The sequence below is a fragment of the Lutra lutra genome, chromosome 13, assembly GCF_902655055.1.
Source record: "Lutra lutra chromosome 13, mLutLut1.2, whole genome shotgun sequence".
NCBI classification, from domain to species: domain Eukaryota; kingdom Metazoa; phylum Chordata; class Mammalia; order Carnivora; family Mustelidae; genus Lutra; species Lutra lutra.
In genome coordinates this window covers 32,690,433-32,713,895 of record NC_062290.1, presented here as the reverse complement: position 1 = coordinate 32,713,895, position 23,463 = coordinate 32,690,433, and the positions used below count along the sequence as shown (strand labels likewise).

At 36.0% G+C, this 23,463-nt stretch overlaps 1 protein-coding gene across 7 annotated transcripts in view; it reads left to right on the top strand.

The window, feature by feature from the left end:
* The window catches only part of KIAA2026 (KIAA2026 ortholog), a 142,947-nt gene that overhangs the window by 51,835 nt on the left and 67,649 nt on the right, over positions 1–23,463 (top strand). Inside the window, exon 2 of one of the 7 annotated variants that reach the window (XM_047701244.1) lies at positions 1,502–1,559. The exons of the other annotated variants lie outside the window; for them this stretch is intronic. The gene's annotated coding sequence lies outside the window, so the exon portion shown is untranslated. The remainder of the gene's footprint in view (positions 1–1,501; positions 1,560–23,463) is intronic. 7 annotated transcript variants of the gene reach the window in all.

Below are 23,463 nucleotides of genomic sequence, written 5' to 3'. Positions count from 1 at the left end.
TTTTAATTTTTATATACAGCAGGTGGTTTCTCTTTCTTGTATAGTATATACCATAAAAAATATGGTCTCTTAACTCAAATTGCAAAAATCCAAAATCCTACTGTCTTTATTGATTTGGACAGCATTGGAAGCCAATGCAAAGGAGATGACAGATTATGTGTTGAACAAAAAAGAATAAAGATTGAGTAAAGCTTAGCAGTCTGGCCATTTCAGATGAATGCTGCTAGGACAACAGACAGTCTTGGGGTTGATCAGTGCGTGGAGGCACTGTTGATTTAAGAGAGCAACGTTATAGCCCAAAATTTTGGAAAAATTGGTTAAAAGGACTTGTTATAATTTATAGTCGCAATTATAGTCCTTCAGCCACTCAAAGATCATTGCATTCTGGTTATAATGGTGACCTTGAACCAGTAGGGGAAAATTAAGTTACATTTTATATACCTTATTTATTAAGCATGAAAGTTATATAATACATTTTAGGTAGGTTTTTCCAAAAAATGAAATTGGTTAAAATTGAGGAAGCTTCCTCAAGGAAATATCTGTTAATTTATTATAACATGTTAATCATATAATTAGGTGGCAATTTGGATTATTAGAGTATGCTTTAGCTCTAAAAATATTGGACCTGTCCACCATTCTTTTTTGCAAAACTGTTTGCATTTCAGAAATAGTGTGTATGGTTTTTATGCTCTTATTTCATGTATTTTTATAAGCTTAGTGATATTTGATTTGGAAATCACTGGAGTTAAAAATATTTTCTACATCTTTTTGTGAAATAAAAACTATGACTTACGATTAAGTGACTTATTTTCAAATTCTTTGCACCATAAAATAATAATGACTTAATGCAGTAGACATTCATCATTTGTGACCACCTAACATTTTGGAGATCTTCCCTGCATTTTGCTGATTCCCTATATTACAAGTCCTGACTTCCTAATAGATGCCAGAAAATGTATTCTCATTCCCATTCACAGCTAAGATAGAGCCATATGACCAGTCATACACTTTCACACTAGTGTGGGAGCAACATGAGGTGGCAGTCTTGGGCAGGGGAATTTTATCTTTTGGCAAAGATGTAGTAGGAGCTTCAGGTTTTCTAGGTTCTTAGCATCAGAGGTGTCAAATGGTGGTGACAGTCTAGTTTTTCCTGAAGAAGCTCTCAAAGTGTGGTTGTGATTCATATTTTCTTATCTTCTCTAAGTTTGGCTTCTTGGCCCTTAATAGGGCTTTTGTAAACTTTCTATTCACCTTTAAGTAGATTACTTTTCTGCTTTAACTAGCCAGAAATGATTCTTTTGTTGGCATCTAAGTAGGAAGCTTGACTGAACACCTAATATGAATGGTTGGTTTTCTGAACATAATATTATTTATTACTTATTTTAGAAAGTATAAATAAATTCTTTACTTTCCTTTTCATGCCATCAATTTGCATATATTGTATTGTTTCCTTAATTGATGGATTATTTTGGATTAAAGCATCTATATATTTTTTTACTAGATTGTAACTTCTTAAAGAATGGGGTCCATGCTTTCATCTCTTTGTGGCCTCACACATGGTAAGCATTCAGTAAACATTTATAAAACTAGTAAATTTAAGATACTTTTTTTTTTAAAAGATTTTATTTATTTATTTGAGAGAGAATGAGTGAGAGAGAGCATGAGAGAGGAGAAGGTCAGAGGGAGAAGCAGACTCCCCAAAGAGCTGGGAGCCTGATGCGGGACTCGATCCTGGAAGTCCGGGATCATGACCTGAGCCGAAGGCAGTCGCCCAACCAACTGAGCCACCCAGGCGCCCCCCAGATACTTTTTTTTTTTAATGAAGTTAGATACTTTAAAACTTTTTTTTTTTTTTTTGGTAAAGCTGTGTACTCATTAGTAATGTTCCTACTAAGTTATACATGACCAGAATAAACTTGGACATAGCTTCTGATATTATTTCACACAGGTAAACACTCTCTGAGCCAGTAAAGAACATCAAAAATGAGAGCTTGTCCAGGCAAAAAAAATTTTTGGACCACTTTTCTTGTTCATTTTGTGTTGTTTACCTTTTATTTTCTTTCTAATTAGCCAGTGTGGTTTCTATACGTATCCTCAGACAGTCCTTTAGCATCTCCCCAACATTGAAGGCTTAATTTTTTTTTTAATATTTTTTTCTCCTTTACTGAACTATAACTGACAAAATTGTAAGATATTTAAAGTATACAATGTGCTGATCTGATATATGTAAACACTGTGAAAAGAACACAGCATTTAACAGCAGCTATCTTGGATTGAAGGGATAATTTTTTGAACTAATAGTTTGGAAGTATGCACTACTGGATCTCACTTCAATATTGTGCTTTTGGACACATTTTTAAATTGAAAATAACTTCAAAGTCTGGTAAATTTTATCTGTCCTTGTCAGCAAAATGTGGTCTGCTTCACCGTTTCATAATACAGCATTAAAATAAATTTTTTAATTATATTTTAAGTGTTTGACGAAGGTTTTAAAAATTAGTAGATTATAGACAGTAAAGCTCTTCAGCAAGTTCCCATTTCCTGTATACTGCACTATTAAGGATTGGGGGAGAGATTCAACGTTCTTGTTCTAAGGAACTATTCTCTGGTATGTTGGCCTATACCAAAGTGGACTTTGTTTCTTTATCTCATGCCTTCTCAGTACTCATTCTATCATTCTCTTCTGAAAGATAAAATTTATAGGGAACAGAAGTGTAAGTAGCAGCTCTCAAGTAACTTCAGGCAATCCCCACAATTGGCAATATCATACCCCAACTATGTCATAACCTTTATAGGCACTTGAGCCAGCAGAATGTGTGTATTATACCATTGCCTAATTTTCTTCTTCCAAGAGTAAGCCATGTGATGCTTCACTTGGTACTACCAATGGCAAACCATGTATTTCTGGTGCTTACACTAACCCAGCATATGTCTGAGGACGTTTTCCTACCCTTCTATGTCCTTAGTGTCCCTATGGATGAGTTAAATAAGTAATTTCAGAAATTACTCTATCACTAACCTGTATTGGCCAAAGATTGTCTGTCTCTGTTTTAGGTAAAAATAAGTTCATGAAAGTGTTTTGATGTCTTCCAATTTCCCCTTTGATTTTCTTTCTCAAGCACTAAGCTGTTGTTCTTTCATTTCTGCAGAAACAGAATTGATTGTGACAAGGTTGACCAAAATCCATTTTAATGGTAATGCTAAGAGTATTAAATGAACCTGCATTTTGATATGTTGATATTCCAACAGATAGAGTTTTCCGTGCCAAATTTCAAAACAAACTCTGAGTTACAGTCCATGAGAAATAATTCAAAAACCTTTTTAGTAGTTAACAGCAGAATATTAAAGAAGAAATTACACTCTTCTCAACATTTAGAGTGTAAAGAAACTTGTTTTCATGGTAAGAAACACAGTATCTATAAATTTAACACAGTATCTATAAATTTAATATTACCTGGCCTATATTCTTCAACTTTCGAAAAGTTGATTTAAGAAATTTTTTCATTTACAAGCTTTTTAGTTTAAAGTCAGATAGTGCCTTTAAGGCCTCTATGAAAACTGCAGCCTTACTTCAGCTCAACTTTAAGACCATGAGTCAGACATGCTTCATTAACTTTTAGGTATTTCTTCTAGTAATTGTTTCCACATTTTTAACTACATGCTTATATTGCTATTTCTTTTTTTTTTTTTTAAGATTTTATTTATTTATTTCAGAATGAGAGAGAGAGAGAGAAAGCACGAGGCCGGGGGACGGGGGTCAGAGGGAGAAGCAGACTCCCTGCTGAGCAGGGAACCTGATGTGGGACTCAGTCCCAGGACCCTGGGATTACGACCTGAACCAAAGGCAGATGTTTAACAGACTGAGCCACCCAGATGCCCCGTAAATTGCTATTTCTTGATATTTCAGTTTGGCATTATCTGTTGATATCCATGTAGAAGATGAAAATTCTCTTAAAATTATTTTTAAGATTTGGAAGTTACATGTTCTCTTAAAATCATTTTTACTGACCTGGAAGTTACATGTTCTATGTCTGTTCTTAATTTTAATCTTTTCTGCCTCATCATCCTTAAATATTACTGTTGAATAATAATTAAGCTCTTAGCTCTGTCTTAATTTTTTTACACCCAAACTAGACATTATTATTGCTGTTTTTAGTAAAATAATCTTTATTTACCCACATGACTAACAGTTGATTTGTATTCTGTAATCCTTTTATCTTAGAACTTCTTTCTGTGATCTTTTTTTTCCCTGAAATACATACTTTAAAAGTATTTTCTCTATATCTTTAAATTGGGATATTTCTATTACTGTCTCCCAAGTTCACTGATCTTTTCTTCTGCCATGCCTAATTTGCCGTTAGTATCATTGAGTATATTTTCATCTCAGACATAGTAGTTTTCATCTCTCAACGTTTGATTGTCTATTTTATATAGACACCAACGTTTGGTGTCTATTTTATATCTTATATATCTCTACATAATTTGTTGACTACATGGATTATGGTTTCAATAACTACTCTAATTGTCTTCTTTTTTAATTCTAACATGTGTTTCATTTCTGGGCCAGTTTTAATGGATCAGTTTTTCTCCTCATATGGATAATGTATTTCTGCTAGTTTTGATTTAGATGCCAAACATTGTTTTATCTTGGAGGGTGCTAGATATTTTTATTCCTATATTTTATTCCTATAAATCTTCTTGAGCTTTTTTCTAGAATGCAGTTAAATTTCTATGAAACAGATTTTGAATCTTTTTTTTTTTTTAAGATTTTATTTATTTATTTGACAGAGAGAAATTACAAGTAAGCAGAGAGGCAGGCAGAGAGAGAGGAGGAAGCAGGCTCCCCGCTGAGCGGAAAGCCCGACGTGGGGCTCGAACCCAGGACCTGGGATCATGACCCGAGCTGAAGGCAGCGGCCCAACCCACTGAGCCACCCAGGCGCCCCCAGATTTTGAATCTTTTAGGATTTGTTATCTGGGTCCAGAGGAATGCTCAGTTTAGGGCTAATTATTCTCTACTATCAAGCACTCTATTAGATGTTCCAAGAATTGTGAGTTCTTTGATGATGGCTGGTGGAAATAGCTATTGGTTTCTAATCTTTTGGTTATTTTCCCCCTACCCAGCTTATTTCCTTACATGCATGTATTAATTAGTACTATTTAAGGGGGACCCTCTGTACATCTTTGTTGTTCTCATTGTATTCAGTTCTCTCTCCTCTTTGGTATTATGCCCTGCAGACTTTAGCTGCCTTGATAGACAGACTCTAGCTGCCTTGAATTCTTGGCTCCTCAACTCATGGAGTTTGCTGAGCTTTCCCTGGGTTTTCCCTCCCTGCATCATGGCTTGGAAACCTCTGCAGGCAATAAACTGCCACAGTTGTTGGGCTCACCTTGTCTGTTTCCCATTCTCAGAGATCATTGTCCTTTTGCTTGATGCTTAGGTTCTTGAAAACTGTTCTTTTATCTGTTTTGTCAGGATTCTTTTGGTTTGTTGAGGTGGAAGAGTAAATCTGATTCCTTATTATTTCATCTTGGGTGAAAGCAGAAGACACTTCAGAAGTTTTTACTTTAGTTGGAATCAGTTTTGCTTTTTTCATCCAATTGTAAAGGATGTTAATTTATCCTCATGAATGAATGATACTGCTTCTGGTTTACCTTGTTGCTCTTCAAAAATTGTTCAACCCTTTTGTCATTTCTGTATATGTAATTTTTTTTTTCTCTGCTTGTAGGATTTTCTTTTTGTTTTTGTTTTAATATTTTATTATTTTATTATCATGTAACCAAGTGTGGCTTTCCTAATTTCTTTTCTTGGGCTTTTTGAATTGAGGATTTGTGTCCTTCATTAATTTGTGTCCTTCATTAATTCTGGGAAATACACAGCGATTATGTCTTCAAATATTGCCATCATCACCATCCTCCTATCACTCTTCTGTATTCTTATTTTCTAAAGCTCCAGTTGGTTGTTAGATTGTAATCTGTCTTCCATTAGTCTTTACACTCTTTTCCATACATTTTATACTTTGGTTTTTTTGAACTGAATTCTTTGAAATTTCCTCAGCTCTGCCTTTTCCTATGTACAGTCAATTATTTAAGCTCTTCATTGAGTATTTTATTTTTGTGTTTATACGTTTTTATTTCTGGAAGTTCATTTTGTTTCATTTTCAAATTTGCCTAGACAAAATCTGAATCTAAAAGATGGTTCTTTGAAATTCTCTGATAATTTCTTGTTGCTGATTATCTTAATTCCCACTTTTACTTCTTTTAACCTGTCACTTATGTTTTGTTTCTAATATTCATTCACTGAAGTTTTTTTTGTAAAATTTTGTTTATTTGTGTGTGTGTGTGTGTGTGTGTGTGTGCGTGTGTATGAGAGAGAGAGAGAGCGAGAGCGAGCGTACAAGCAGGGGGAATGGCAGGCAGAAGGAGAAGCAGGCTCCCTACTGAGCAAGGTGTCAGATGCTGGACTCAATCCCAGGACCCTGGGATCATGACCCAAGCTGAAGGCAGATGCTCAACTGACTGAGCCATCCAGGAGTCCCTCATTTTTTTTTTTTTTTTAAGATCTTATTTGTTTATTTATTTGTCAGAGAGACAGAGCACGCACAAGCAGGCAGAGCAAGAGAAAGAAGCAGGCTCCCTGCCGAGCAAGGAGCCTGATGCGGGACTCGATCCCAGGACTCTGGGATCATGACCTGAGCTGAAGGCAGTGGCTTAACCAACTGAGCCACCCAGGCATCCTAAAGTTTTTATATATTTTTTTAAAATAGGCTCCATGCCCAGTGTGGAGCCCAAGGTGAGACTTGAATCATGATCCTGAGATCAGGACCTGAGCTGAGTTGAAGAGTCAGATACTTAACTGACTGTGCCACCTGAGTGCCCTCATTCACTGAAATTTTTGAGGTGAATTTTTTTTTTAAGACTTTATTTATTTATTTGTCAGAGAGAGAGCGTCAAGCAGGGGGATTGGCAGGCAGAGGGAGAAGCAAGCTCCCTGATGAGCAGAGAGTCTGATGCGTGACTTGATCCCAGAACGCTGACATCATGACCTGAGCCAAAAGAGACACTTAACTGAGCTACCGAGGCATCCCTTGAGGTAAATTCTTGAAGTGAAGGCTTTAGGATCCAAATATTTCTATGTATGGAAGATTTTAAATTATGTTTCTTTAAGAGAGAAATATTCTTCTGTCAGTCTTGTTAATTTGTGTTTTTCAAAAACACTTGGCTATTTCATTTAAATTATCTCTTGGCCAAAGACCCAACTTTTGAATTTGATGATTTTTCTCTTGTATATTTGTTTTATGTCTCATTGGTCTGTGTATTTCCTTCTTTCAACTTAGGGGGTTTGATTGCTGTCCTTTTTTTCCCCCCAATGAACATTTGATTTTCAACTTTCCTTAATGTACATTCCCGTGTGTGTGTGTGTGTGTGTGTGCAAGAATGTTCATAGTGACATTATTTGAAATAGCCAGAAACTGAAAACAAGACAGATGTTCATTAGCAGATGAATGGATAACATTGTAGTATGTTCATAAAAAGAAATACTACTCAGCAATCAAAAGGAGCACACCCCTGTTATATGGAACATGATATCTTGTATTTCATCTAAATGGGATAGTACAGTGTATACTCTGGTTTCTTTTGCTCAACATAATGATTTTGAGATCTCTCCAGAGATTGCTAAAGTTATTTTGCAGCAGTTCACAACACAACGGCCAACTGTGTACATCTCTTCCCAGATGCATTACTGAATGCATTACTGCATTCAGTAATGTCACACTGGTAGCTTTACTGAATGCATTACTGCATTCAGTAATGTCACACTGGTAGCTTGAAATTGCCTGTGGTGGCAGTGCTTATACCATGGAAATTGACATATGCTCCACGAAGCTGGTTTTTTTAAGAGAATCAATAAAATTAATATTTTACTTCAGTTTTTCAAATTAAAAAAGATGCAGAAATCCTAAATCATTCTACCAGCTTATCCTTAGATGTTTGCACATTCATCACTAAAAATACAATACCTCAGAATCGAAGAAGTACCTTATACCTACTGGGCTTATAGTCCATACAAACCCTCAGTTTAGCCAATCTGCCCAGTCAGGATGAGTGGCTGATTTGACACTGCCTTTCCCTAAAGACACAAATGCTTCAGACACTAGTTCCTAGTTGTGAGAGCCAGTCCCTTTAGAAGCGGCATTAGTATTATGCTATTGGGACTCCTAGTGGAAATTTTTTGGTGATAGGAGAAATCAACTTCCACCCACACTCATCCCCTACTGCTTTGCCTTATCTGCTTTCTCTATGATAGTTAATTTTTTTCAATTTTATTTTATTTCAATTCAGTTAATTAACATATAGTGTATTATCAGTTTCTGAGGTAGAGTTTAGTCATTCATCAATTGCATGTAACACCCAGTGCTCATTACATTACATGCTCTCCTTAATGCGCATCACCCAGTTACCCCATCCCCCAATCCACCTCCCCTCTGTCAACCCTCAGTTTGTTTCCTGTGGTTAAAAGTCTCTTATGATTTGTCTCTCTCTCTAATTCTGTCTTATTTAATTTTCCCTCCTTTCCTTGTGATCCTGTTTTTTTCTTAAATTCCACGTATGAGCGAAATCCTATAATTATTCTCTGATTGGCTTATTGTGCATAGTTTAATACCCTCTAATTGCATCCATATCATTGCAAATGGTAAGATTTCATTTTTTTTGAAGGCTGAGTAATACTTCACTGTATAAATATACACCACATCTTTATCCATTCATCCAATGATGGACATCTGGGATCTTCCATACTTTGGCTATTATGGATAATGCTGCTGTAAACATTGGGGTGCAGGTACCCTTCAGATCATTATGTTTGTATCCTTTGAGTAAATACCTAGTGGAGCAGTTGCTGGGTCATAGGGTCCGTCTGTAACTTTTTGAGGAAACTCCATATTGTTTTCCAGGGTGGCTCTACCAACTTGCATTCCCATCAGCAGTGTAAGAGGGTTCCCCTTTCTCTACATCCTCACCAACATTTCTTGTTTCCTGACTTATTAATTTCAGCCATTCTACCTGGTATGAGGTGACATCTCTTTGTGGTTTTGATTTGTAATTCCCTGATGACAAGTGATATAGAGCATTTTTTCATGTGTCTGTTGGCCATTTGGATGTCTTCTTTGCAAAATGTCTGTTCATGTCTTTTGCCCATTTCTTGACTGGATCATTTGTCTTCTGGGTTTTGAGTTTGATAAATTCTTTATAGATTTTGGATTCTAGCCCTTTATTGATAAGACATCTGCAAAGATTTTCTCCCATTCTGTTATCTTGGTTTTGTTGACTATTTCCTTTGCTCTTCAAAAGCTATTTATATCGATGAAGTCCCAGTAGTTTGTTTTTACCTTTGTTTCCCTTGCCATTGGAAACATGTCTAGCAAGAAGTTCCTGTGGCCAAGGTCAAAGAGGTTGCTGCCTGTGTTCTCCTCTAGGATTTTAATGGATTCCTGTTTCACATTTCTGTCTTTCAAACATTTTTGAGTTTATTTTTGTGTATAGTGTAAGAAAATGGTTGTTTCATTTTTCTGCATGTAGATGTCCACTTTTCCCAACACCATTTGTTGGAGACACTGTCTTTTTTCCATTGGATATTCTTTCCTGCTTTATCAAAGATTAGTTGACCATAAAGTTGAGGGTCCATTTCTGGGTTCTCTCTTGTGTTCCTTTGATCTTTGCATCTGTTTTCATGCCAGTACAGCTTCGTAATAGAGCTTGAAGTCTGGAATTGTGATGCCACCAGCTGTAGTTTTCTTTTTCAACATTTCTTTGACTAGCCAGAGACTTTTCTTGTTCCACACAAATTTTAGGATTATTTGTTCCAGTTCTGTGAAAGAAATTGATGATTTTGATAGGGATTGCATTGAATGTATGGATTGCTCTAGGTAGCATAAACCTTTTAACAATATTTGTTTTTCTAGTACATGAACATGGAATGTTTTTTCCATTTCTTTGTGTCTTTCTCAGTTTTTTCACAGGTGTTCTATAGTTTTCAGAGTGCACATCCTTTACTTCCTTGGTTAGACTTATTCCCAGGTATCTTATGGTTTTTAGTGCAATTGTAAATGGGATCAATTCCCTAATTTCTCTTTCTTCAGTCTCATTGTTAGTATATAAAAATGCAAGTGATTTGTGTGTTGATTTTATATCCTGTCATGTTCCTGAATTGCTTTATAACTTGGAGTCTTTGGATTTGCCACATAAAGTATCATGTCATCTGAGAAGAGTGAGAGTTTGACATCTTTGCTGATTTGGATGCCTTTTATTTCTTTTCATTGTCTGATTGCTGTGTCTAGGACTTCTAGTACTGTGTTGACCAACAGTAGTAATAGTGGACATCCCTGTCGTGTTCCTGACCTTAGGGGAAAAGCTCTCAGCTTTTGTCTGTTGAGGATGATCCTTGCTGTGGTCTTTTCGTATATGACTTTTATGGTATTGGGGTAAGTTCCCTCTATTCCTACACTGCAGAGAGTTTTAATCAAGAAAGGGTGCTCTATTTTGTCAAATGCTTTTTCTGCATCAATTGAGAGGATTCCGTAGTTCTTTTCTTTTAATGGTGTCTTGTTTCACATTGTTTGATATGCAGATGTTGAGCCTCCCTTGCTGCCCAGGAATAAATCCCACTTGGTCTTGGTGAATAATCCTCTTAATGTACTGTTGGTTCCTATTGGCTAGTATTTTGGTGAGAATTTTGGCATCCATGTTCAGCAGGGATATTGGTCTCTAATTCTCCTTTTTGGTGGGGTCTTTGTCTGGTTTTGGGATCAAGGTATGCTGTCCTCATAGAACGAGTTTGGAAGTTTTCCTTCCATTTCTATTTTTTGGAACAGCTCCAGAAGAATACATATTAGTTCTTCTTTAAATGTTTGGTAGAATTCACCTGGGAAGCCATCCAGTCCTGGAATCTTGTTTCTTGGGAGGTGTTTGATTACTGCTTCAATTTCCTTACTGGTTATTGTTCTGTTCAGATTGTATGTTTCTTCCTGTTTCAGTTTTGGTATGACCATTACTATCAGTTTTGGTAGTTTGTAAGTTTTCAGGAATGCATCCATTTCTTCCAGATTGCCTAATTGGTTGGCACATAGTTGTTCATACTATGATCTTATAATTGTATTTCTTCATTGTTGCATGTGATCTCTCTTTTTAATTTTTTATTTAAACTCAATTAGCAGACATATAGTTCATCATTAGTTTCAGATGTACTGTTCAACAATTGTTTGAGTTGCCTATAACACCCAGTGCTCATCACATCACATCTCCTCTTTAATTTATGATTTTATTTATTTAGGTCCTTTCTCTTTTGTTTTTGATAAGTCTGGGTAGGGGTTTGTCAGTCTTATTAATTCTCTTCTCCTGCTAGAAGAGGCTTTATTTGCTCTTTGTTCTCCAGGTCCTTTAAGTGTAAGGTTAGGTTATGTATTTGAGACTTGTTTCTTGAGAAAGGCTTACATTGCTATATACTTCCCTCTTAGGACTGCCTTCCCTGAATCCCAGTGGTTCTGAACAGTTGTGTTTTCATTTCATTGCTTCCATGAATTTTTTAAATTCTTTAATTTCCTGCTTGACCTGTTCATTCTTTATCTGGATGCTCTTTAACACCCATGTATTTGTGTTCCTTCCTAATTTCCTCTTGTCATTGAGTTCAAGTTTCAAAGCACTGTGGTCTGAAAATATGCAGGGAATAATTCCAGTCTTTTGGTACAAGTTGAGACCTGATTTATGACTCAGGATATAGACCCACTATGTGATCTCTTCTGGAGCATGTTCCATGTGCACTCAAGAGGAAAGTGTATTCTGTTCCTTTATGATGGAATGCTCTGAATATATGTGTGAAGTCCATCTGTACCAGTGTATCATTCAAAGCCCTTGTTTCCTTGTTGACCTTCTACTTAGGTGACCTGTCCATTGAAGTGAGTGGTGTTAACATTCCCTACTATTATTGTATTATTACCAGTGTGTTTCTTTATTTTTGTTATTAATTGGTTTATAAAATTGGCTGCTCCCAAGTTAGGGGCATAAATATTTACAATTCTTAGATCTTCTTGTTGGATAGTTTCTATAATTATGATATAGTGTCCCTCTTCATCTTTTATTACAGTCTTTGGTTTAAAATCTATTTTGTCTAATATAAAGATTGCTATTCCAGCTTTTTTAATGTCCCTTAGCATGATAAATGGTTCTCCACCTCAATCTGGAGATGTCTTTGGGTATAAAATTAGAGTCTTTTGCAGACACCATCTTGTTGGGTCTTGCTTTTTTATCTAATCTGATACCCTGTGTCCTGATTGAAGCATTTAGCCTGTTTACATTTAGAGTAATTTTTGAAAGATACGGTTTTAGTGCCATCGTATTACCTGTAAAATCACTGTTTCTTTATATTTTTTTGTTTCCTTCTGGTCTGTGTTACTTTTGGGCTCTCTCTTTGCTTTTAGGTTCCCCTTTAATATTTCTTGTAGGGCTGATTTAGTGATCACAAATTCTTTTAGTTTCTTTTTGTCCTGGAAGCGTCTTATCTCTTCTTTTATGCTGAATGACAGCCTTGTTGGATAAAGTATTGTTAGGGGCATATTTTCCTCATTTAGAACCCTAAATATATCAGGCCCGTCCATTCTGCCCTGTTAGGTGTCTGTGGATAGATAGGTCTGCTACCAGCTGTATGTTTCTAATCTTAAAGGTTTTGGCCTCTTGTCGTGAACCAATTTCAGGATTTTCTCTGTATCTCTGAAATTTGCAAGCCTCACAAGTATATGCTGAGATGTTGACTTATTTTTATTGATCTCTGTGCCTCCTGGACTTGAGTGCCTGTTTCCTTCCCCAGATTAGGAACTTCTCAGCCATAATTTGTTTATATAAATCTTCTACCCCTTCTCTCTTACCTCTTCTTGGAACCCCACTTATTCAGTATTGTTTTGCTTAATGGTATCTCGAATTCTCCCCCTCGTGATCCAGTAGTTGTTTATCTTTTTCTCAGCTTCCTCATTCTGCATCATTTTGTTTTCTATATCACTGACTCTCTCTTCTGTCTTATTCATTCTAGCAGTTAGAGTCTCCCTTTTTTATTGCATTTCAGTAATAGCCTTTTTGATTTTGACCTGATTCTATTTTAGTTCTTTTATTTCTCCAGTAAGGGATTCTCTAGTGTCTTCTATGTTTTCTTAAGTCTAGCTAGTATCTTTATAATTGTTGTTTTGAATTCTGTTTCTGTAATCTTACTTAAAACCATTTTGATTAAATCCCTGGCAGTGAGTACTGCCTGCTTTGGGGTGCAAGTTCTTCTATCTTGTCATTATGTAAAGAAAAGAATAGGTGCAAGAGAGGAAAAATAAAAAATAACAACAACAACACCAGAAAAATACATACTACATAAATCAGAAGAGAACAGCAACTAAAAAGAAAAGAAAGAAAAGAAAATGAGAATAAAATCAAACAAGAAGTTGAATAAAATAGAATAATAAACTAGATACTGGTTATATTTTGGTCTGTTTGTTAGAAGAAACTGGACCCCAAAATAAGAAAGAAAAATATACACACACAAAAATGAAATTTAATATTTTGAGAGGAAGCCAAAAGTGGAAAAAAAAAGCATGAACTATAAGTATAAATATGAAAATAAAAGGTTAAAATATAATTGATACAGTAAGCAAATAGCTGATAAGGAAAATAAAACACAAACTAAAGGACTAAAGAATAATAAGAAAAAACACAAATGCTATGTAGTTCTTTTCCCTTGAGCTGGAGTTTTACAGTTCTGTATGATTGAGAAACTTGGTGTTAGTGGGTAGTTCTGTTGGCCTTGTGGAGGAGGGGCCTACTGTGCTGATTTTCAGTTGTCTTTGCCCAGGCGTAATTGCACTGCCATTGCCAGGTGGCCAGGTTCAGTATATGCAGCTCCAGAGATGGTGTGGAGGATGAAATTGGTGGTGCACTGATATCTTGCCTGGGAGTTAAAGGTTCATGCCCCCCAACTCTACAGTGAGCCCTCATAGATAAGTAGTCAGTCACTCTTGTCTCCCTGATTTCTCTCCAGCTCTGTTTTCATCCAGCCTGTAACTGTACGGTTTTATCTCAGGCATGGGACCTTCTTTTGAGTCTCCAAACTTTACAGACTCTTCTGGCCCTCACCCTTGCCACTTCTCCTGAGGGAAAGAGTGGAGTCTTGCAGGGGTTCTGCCTCTTGCTGCACCCTTGCTTGAAGAATGGTTGCCCATCTGTGCCGTGGTTCATGGTTTATGGCAATATCAAACAGAAAGTTGGCACCTGGGCTTACTGCTTGCAACTGTTTTCTCCGCTCTAATACCTGAGAACTCTGACATCCTCAGGCACCCCCATTCTTTCTGTGATCCTAAGGATCCTGAGACCATGCTGTCCTACCTGGGATTCCACTCTGCTTTGCCTCATGAGCACCTTTCAGGCAAAACTTCTAAAAATTCTGATTTTATGCTCTACTGCTTATAACACTTTCCAGTACCTGGCTTACAGAGGCTCCCTCCCCCTGCAGTTTATTTTCTGAATAGCTCCTTGGATTCACATCTCTGCACTTCCTACCTTTCAAAAAGTGGTCGCTATTTGTAGAATTGCAGCAATTCTTTTCTCAGATCTCTGATTGATTTTGCAGGTGTTCAGAATGATTTCATAACTATCTAGCTAATTTCCTGGGACCAGATGAAATTAAGTTCCTCTAGTCCGCTATCTTACCTCTCTCCTAAATGTACATTCTTTAAAAAAAAAAAATACTCACTGATTTATTGCTAACTTACAGTGGTATATTAGTTTCAGGTATATGACATAATGATTTGATAATTCTGTACATTACTCAGTATTTATCATGATAAATCTAGTCACAATTTGTCACCATGTAATGTTTTTACAGTATTATTGACTATTCTGCACTGTACTTTTCATCTTTGACTTATTTATTTTATGACTGGAAGATTTACCTCTTAATTCCTTTCAGCTCTTTTTCATCTTTCCACTCCATCTCCTTTCAAACACCAATTAATTGTCTTTATTTATGAGTTCTTTTTCTGTTTTTTGTGTGTTTTTCTGTTTGTGGGGTTTTGTTTTGATTCCATATGTAAGTGAAATCATATGATATTTGTCTTTCTCTGTCAGACTTATTTCACTCAGGTCATAACCTCTAGATCTACCATATTGTTGCAAATGACAGGATCTCATTCTTTTTTATGACTTAGTAATATTCCTTTATACACCCCCCCCCCCCATTTCCTATCCATCTGTCAGTGTCTACTTCGGTTCCTTTTATATGTTGGCTATTGTAAATAATGCTACAACAAAAATAGTGTGCACATATCTTTTCAAATTAGTGTTTTCAAATTCTTTGGATAAATACCCAGTAGTGGAATTATTGAATCATGATACATTTCTATTTTAATTTTCTGAGGAGCCTCCATACTGTTTTCCACAGTGGTTGTAACAGTTTATATTCCCACCGACACTATTTATTCAAAAAACTATCTTTTTCTCATTGTATGTTCTTGCCTCCTTCGTTGTTGATTAATTGACTGTATAAGTGTAGGTTTATTTCTGGGCCTCTTGTTCGATTGATCTGCGTTTCTCTTTTTGTGCCAGTGTCATATTGTGTTGATTAGTAGAGCATGAAATTATGAGAAATGATTCCTCCAACTTTGTTCCTTCTCCAAGAGTACCTGCTTATTTGGGTCCTTTTGTGGTTCCATACAAATTTTAGAATTACTTGCTTTAGTTCTGTGAAAAATACTATTTGTATTTTTTTGATAAGGCTTGCATTAAATCTATAGATTACTTTGAGTAGTGTGGACATTTTAACAATATTAATTATTGCAATCCGTGAGCATCATCTATCTTTATATTTAAGTGTTGTCTCAGTTTCTTTTATCACAATTTCTTATACTTTTTAGAGTATGGGTCTTTCACTTTCTTGGTTAAATTTATTTCTAGGTTTTTTTTGGTACAGTTGTAAATGGGATATTTTTTAAAATTTCTGTTTTTGCTGTTTTATTATTAGTGTAAGAAATGTAACAGGTGTCTGTATGTTAATTTTGTATCTTAAACTTGGCTGAATTCACTTATTCTAATAGTTTTGTTGTAGAGTCTTTAGGATTTTCTATATATATTATTATATCATGTGCAAGTAGTAAAAGTTTTACTTTTTCCTTTCCAATTTGGATGCCTTTTAGTTTTTTCTCTTGTTTGATTGCTGTGGCAATCAAAATCAAATCAAATAAAAGTGGTGAAAGTCAACATTCTTGCCTTGTTGCTGATCTTAAAGGGAAAGCTTTCCATTTTTTCACCATTAATTATGCTGTTAGATGTGAGGGATTTTGTTTTGCTTTTTTTTAAATGGCCTTTATTATGTTGAGTATTTTCCCTCTAAACCCCCTTCATTGAGAGGTTTTTTTTTTACTCAAGAATAGATGTTATATTTTGTCCAATTGTTTTTTGTGCATCTATCATGAGGAGTATATAGTTTTTATCCTTCTTGTTAATATGATGTATATCACATTGATTGATTTGCAAATATTAAACCATCCTTGTATCCCTGAAATAAATCCCACTTGTTTGTGGTGAATGATCCTTTTTATTTTTTATTGGTGAATTTGGTTTCCTAATATTTTGTTGATATTTTCCCATCTGTATTTATCAGGGATATTGGCCTATAGTTTTCTGTCTTTATAGTGTTTTTGGTTTTGGTATCAGGGTAATGTCCTCATAGAATGAATTTTTAAGTTTTCGTTTCTTTTCTGTTTTGGGGGATAGTTTGAAAAGAATGGGTATTAACACTTCTTTAAATGTTTGGTAGAGGATGTGGAGAAAGGGGAACTCTTACAGTGTTGATGGGAATGCAAGCTGGCACAGCCATTCAGGAAAACAGAATGGAGGTTCCTCAGAACGTTAAAAATGGAGTTACCCTGCAACCCAGGAGTTGCACTACTAGGTATTTTTTACCCCAAAGATACAGATGTAGTGAAAAGAAGGAGCACCTGCACCCCAATGTTCATAGCAGCAATGTCCCCAGTAGGAAACCATGGAAGGAGCTCAGATGTCCTTTACCAGTTGAATGGATAAAGAAGATATGGTTCATATATACAATGGAAAATAAACAGGCATCAGAAAGGATAAATACCTACCATTTGCATCGACATGGATGGAATTGGAGGGGATTATGTTAAGTGAAATAAGTCAAACAGAAAGACAGTTATGGTTTCACTCATATGTGGAACATAAGGAGTAGCATGGAGGGCCATAGGGGAAGGGCAGGAAAACTGAATGGAAAGAAATCAGAGAGGGAGACAAACCATGAGAAACTGTACTCCAGGAAACAAGCTGAGGGCTGCAGAGGGGATGAAGGGGGAGAGATGGGGTAATAGGGTGGTGGGTATTAAGTAGGGCATGTGTTGTGATGAGCACTGAGTATTATACACAACTGATGAATTATTGAATACTACATCAAAAATTAATGATGTACTATATATTGGCTAATTGAACATAATAATTAAATTTAAAAATTTTAAAAAATAGAATGCCTCTTTTGATGCCTTCAAAAAAAATGTTTGGTAAAGTTCATTTGTGAATCCATTGGGTCTTGGACTTTTGTTTCTTGGGAGTTTTTTTTTTTTTAAGATTTTATTTATTTATTTGACAGAGAGAGATCACAAGTAGACAGAGAGGCAGGCAGAGAGAGAGGAAGGGAAGCAGGCTCCCTGCTGAGCAGAGAGCCCGATGCTCGATCCCAGGACCCCGAGATCATGACCTGAGCCGAAGGCAGCGGCTTAACCCACTGAGCCACCCAGGCGCCCTCTTGGGAGTTTTTTTTATTACAGATTCAGTTTCATTACTTGTAATGAGTCTGTGCAGATTTTCTGTTTCTTCCTGATTCACTTTTGGAGGATTGTTTTTAGGAATTCATCTATTTCTTTTAGGTTGTCCAGTTTGTCGACATATAATTTTTCATAGTATTCTCATACAATTCTTTGAGCTTCTGTCCTGTCAGTTGTTATTTTTTTCTCTATCATTTCTGATTTTACTTGAGTCTGCTTTTTTTCTTGATAAATCTGGCTAAAGGTTTACCAGTATTGTTTATCTTTTAAAGAATTAGCTCCTCATTTCATCGATCTTTTCTATTCTTTAGTTTCCATTTCATTTATTTCCAGTCTAATCTTTCTTTCCTTCCTTCTAACTTTGGTCTTTGTCTTTTTCTAATTCCTTTAGGTATAAGCTTGGATTGTTTATTTGAGATTTTTCCTTTTTCTTGAGGTAGGTCTGTATTGTGTTAAACTCCCCCCCTAGGTATGGGTTTTTCTTCATCCCAAAGATTTGGGACCATTGTATTTCCATTTCCATTTGCCTCCATGTATTTTTTTTTTATTTCTTTGATTTCTTCACAGACCCACTAGTTGTTTAGGAGTATATTATTTAGTCTTAGGTGATTGTGTTTTTTCCATTTTTTCCCCTTATAATTCATTTCTAGTTTTGTATCATTATGTTGGAAGAGATGTCTGATATGATTTTCAGTCTTCTTAAATTTAATGAGACTTGTTTTGTGGGCTAACATTTGATCTGTCCTGGAGAATGTTCCATGTGCACTTGAAATGAATTCATTCTATTTGGAATGGAATGGTCTGTGTATATCTGTTAGGTTCATCTGAATCTAAGCATCTTTTCAAAACCATTGGTTTTTTGTTGACTAGTCTGGATGATCTATCCTATTGATGTAAGTGGAGTGTTAAATCCCCCCACTATTATTGTATTACTCTCAATTTTTCTCTTTATGTCTGTTAATATTTCTTTTATGTATTTAGGTGTTCCTCTGTTGAGTGCCTAGTTATTAATTTAACAGTTGTTATATCCTATTGTTGGATTGATACCTTTAATATTATGTAATACCTTTCTGTCTCTTGCTACAGTGTTTGTCTTAAAGTGTGATTTCTCTGATATAAGTATTGCTACTTTTTCTTCCATTCACATGGAATATCTTTTTCATTCTTTTGCTTTGAGTTTGTATGTACACTTAGGACTGTACAAAATCCCTTGTAGACAGTCATGTAGACAGGTCTTGGTTTTTTACCTGCTTAGTTATCCTGTGTTTTTTGATTAGAGCTTTTAGCCTATATACACTTAATGTAACTGTTGATGTGTTATTTACTTATTGCCATTTTGTTAATTATTATCTGGTTGTTTTTGAGTTCTTCTCTGTTGCATTTTTATTCTCATCTTCTCTTCCCTTATGGTTTCAATGACTTTCTTTAGTGTTGTGCTTGAATTCCTTTCTTTTTATTTTCTTGTTTGTCTATTACAGGTTTTGTTTTTTGGTTGCCATTGGGCTCATATATAACATCCTATGTATATAGTCATCTATATTAATTTCATGGTCATTTAAATTCAAGCACATTCTAAGAGTACTACATTTTTATTCTTCCCTCCATATTTATCTATATGATGTCATATTGGATCGTCATTCTTGGTTGTGGGTTTTTCCCTTTCAACACTTTGAATATATCTTACTACTTTCTTCTGACCTGCAAAGTTTCTGCTGGAATAGCCTTATGAGGTTTCCCTTGTGTGTAATTGTTTTTTCTTCTGCTATTTTAAGAGTCTCTCTTTATCATTAATTTTTGCCATTTTAATTATTATGTATTTTAGTGTGGACCTCTTTAGGTTCATCTTGTTTGGGCTCTTTGATTCCTGGACCTAGATGTCTGTTTTCTTTCCCAGATTAGGGAAGTTTTCAGCTATTATTTCTTCAAAAAGTTTTCTGCCCCCTTTTTTCTCTTTTCCTTCTGGGATCCCTGTAATGTGAATTTGATGATGTCAAAGAAATCCCCTAATCTGCTCTTTTTGTTGTTGTTGTTGTTTATTTTTTATTTTTCTGTGTAGTTTGATTGCATTCTATCATCCTGTCTTCCAGGTTTCTGATCTCTTCTGCATCCTCTGACTGCTGTTGATTCCTTCTAGTGTATTTTTCATTTCACTTATTGTAGTGTTCATCTCTGACTAGTTCTTCTTATATTTTCTGTCTCATTGTTGAATTTCTCATTGAGTTCATCCACTTTTTCTCAAGTCTGGTGAGTATCTTTATGATTATTACTTTGAAACTTTTAAGCATTTTGCTTATCGCTGTTCTGTTTTGCTGTCTTTCTGTGATTTTTGTCTTATTCTTTCATTTGGTACATATTATTCTGTGTCCTCATTGGTTTAACTCTCTGTATTTGTGGCTATGTACTAAGTAGCTCAGCTGCACTTCTGGTCTTGTAAGAAGTAGCCTCCTGTAGTGGCGTATGGCTTGGCTCAGTCAGAAGAGCATGCAACTTTTGATCTTGGGGTTGTAACTTGGAGGCCCATGTTGGGTGTAGTGATTACTTAATTAATAAATAAAACAAACAGAAAAATAAGGAAGTAGGCCTCCTTAGAGGTCCTGAGGTACCCTGTAACACAACCCCCGCAGTTACCAAAATTAGATGCTTCAGGGGTGTTCTTGTGTGGGGTGTATGCACCCTCCAGTTGTGGCTGAGCCATGATTGCTGTGAGTGCAGTGGTGCCTCAACCTAGCTGGCTACAGTGAACCTCTGCCCACCTACAGGCATATTGAAAGTCAGGGCTTGCTCATTGTACAGCCAGCTAAGAGGCTTGGCTGTAGAAACTATGGATATACTATCATGTGGGTATCTCCCTTCGACACATCCCTCACCCTCATCCAGGGAGTCAGTTTGAGTGTTGTCTGTCCCAGCTGGGACTGCCTGATGTTATGGCAGGGCAGGAGCTGTTTTGGAGGTTTACCTTCTCATGTACGCAGGTTAGGTGGAGTGGGTCTACAGGGTAATGACAGGCAAGGCTCATGGTGCTAGGAGGATTAAAGAAGAATGGTAGCACTGCCTCTCTAACTGCATCTGACTATCTGCACTGCTCTCACAGCAATCATGGCTTAGCTGCCACTGGACGATGCATGCACCGCACACAGGGGACCCCCCCTAGAGCGCCTAGTTCTGGTTACTTGGGGGGGGGGTTGTGTTACAGTGCACCTAGGACCTCTTTTATTACCTGGGAGAGGGTAAGAAAAATGGTGCTTGCTAACATGGAGAAATCTGCATATCTTTGCCCTTCTAGCAAATGTTCTAAGATTAGTAAATAAATCTTCCCAGGCACTTTTCAAAATGTTACTTATGTGCTATGTCATGGGCCAGGCTATTTAGCATGCTGGCTCTTTAGGGGCACAGACATGGTTTCCTATCATCATCTTGCTCTCCTGGAGTTATAAACCCTATTGATTTTTAAGCTCTTGGAGTTAAGCCCCACTGATTTTCAAAGCCAGATATTATGGAGACTTTCTTCTCCATGTGGGTCGCCAGGCTAGGGTGTAGTGACTGATCCCCTCACTCATCTGTGCTTGTGATGTTCCTCCCATTTGTGGTTAGTTTTGCCAGGCCTTTGGTTCCTGATTGCATATCTGCCCCCTCCTACCCTTTTTCAATAGGTGGCCTTCTCTCTGACTACCTAAAGAAGATCTGTTCAGCCAGTCTTCATGTTATTTTTCAGTTAGTTGCTTGAGTTAGTTAGACAGAATTGTTGCCTTGGTATCCATGGGATGAGGGGAGCTCAGGATCCTCCGCTCTACCATCTTAAATATACATTCTTCATTTGTGAATTTCCCTCAAAATACTGCTTTGGCTGCATCTCACCATTTTTTATTATTGTATTATTTTTTCTTCCGTGTTTCCATCTCTGCTAATCTGAATGCTATGGAGTCTGTTATTTTAGTAGTTACTATAGAAATTTCCTCATTCGTTGTTTACTTACCAAAACCTAAAAAGTCAATCTGCATTTTTACCCTCTTCCTGATTAATGCAAAGACCTTGGAATACTTTTAAACTTTGTTTTTGCCCAGTTTATTTCCTATTGTTGTAATGTATTGTAATTCTGTCTTCTTTTTAAAGCCCACAAAACAGTCCCCCAGGTGGCTCAATCAGTTAAGAGTCTGCAATCAGCTTATGTTGTGATACTGGGGTTCGGGGATCAAGCCCCATGTCTGTTTCCCTGCTTAGTAGGAACTTTCCTTCTCCCTCTCCCTGTCCCTCTGTCCCTCCCTCTGGTTGTGCTCTCTCTCACTCTCAAATAAATAAATAAAATCTTAAAAAAAAATAAAGCCCCCAAAACATTTTTATTATTATTTTATGCCATGACTATATAGATTATATATTACCACTTTTTTACTCTTTTCCTGTCTCTGATCTTCAGGCAAAGATGACTGTCCTTCCATATGAAGTACATCCTTTAGAATTTCCTTTAGGTGGGGTTCTGTTTTTCACAAATATTGAGTTTTTGTTTGTCTGAAATATTTTTGTTTTTCTCTTCATTTTTGAAAGTTAACTTTTACTTGGAATGGAAATTTACATTGATTGTTATTTTTTAAGTATGTTAACTGTATTCCAGTGTCTGTTGGCCTTCATTGTTGCTGTTGGGGAGTTATCTGTAAATCTTTTCTTTTAATTTTTGTATCTTTCATATCAAAAGTCTCTTTAGTTTCTTTTACAACTTCTTTGTTGTTTTTTATAGTCTTTTTTTTAAACCCATGTTTTCAGTTTCTTTTCACTAAACATTATATTTTGTATGTTCTGTAATTCCTATACCTATAGTTTTGAGGGACCAGATTTCTTTTACCCTGTCCCTCATAGTACCTTATTTCTCTTTACTTTTTGTTAATCTTTGAACTTAGTTTTTGTCACAGTATCAGTGGGAATTTTTGAAGATCTAGGCATAAGGTACATTTCCTTAAAGATTTGATTTTTTTTTTTTTTCTGTTCAACTACCAGACAACATATTTGGTATGAGAGACCCCATTAAACTTGTGATGTTTTTCTGAACACCCAGAAATGTGAATGTGGGCAATAAATCCAAGTGAGAGTCAGCTTGTAATTACAAATTCTTAGTAGAGATTTTATCTTTTTTCCATCTACCAATTCTGTTGTGAAGACAGTTTTTCTTACAGGCCCCCAGTTAGCGACAGGGGAAGGGACTGTTGTTTCTGGCACACTCTTCTCCTGATTGTGTGGGCTTTCACACTCCCAACTTTTTATTTAGGAAGCCAGATTCTACCAACCCACCAGTACTTCCATTTAGTAAAAGGTTTAGTGTTCAAAACTGTAAGCACATTTGAAAAAAATTTGAATTTTATGAAGAACATCTAACATTAGTTATTCAAATATAATCAATATACGTAAATGTCAAACCCCAAATAAAAGCTTTAATTATTTAAAATGAACCAGGACTACTTGATCAGATAATTTGTTCTATCTGTAATATTAAGGTAGTTACAATGTGATCCCAGCCAAAAATATAAAAGTACATTTGTTCCATAAAAGAGAAAGCTCCAGTATTGCCAAAGTGGTGTATTTGTTTTGCAGATTACAATGTGGTAGTACAAAAAAATAGC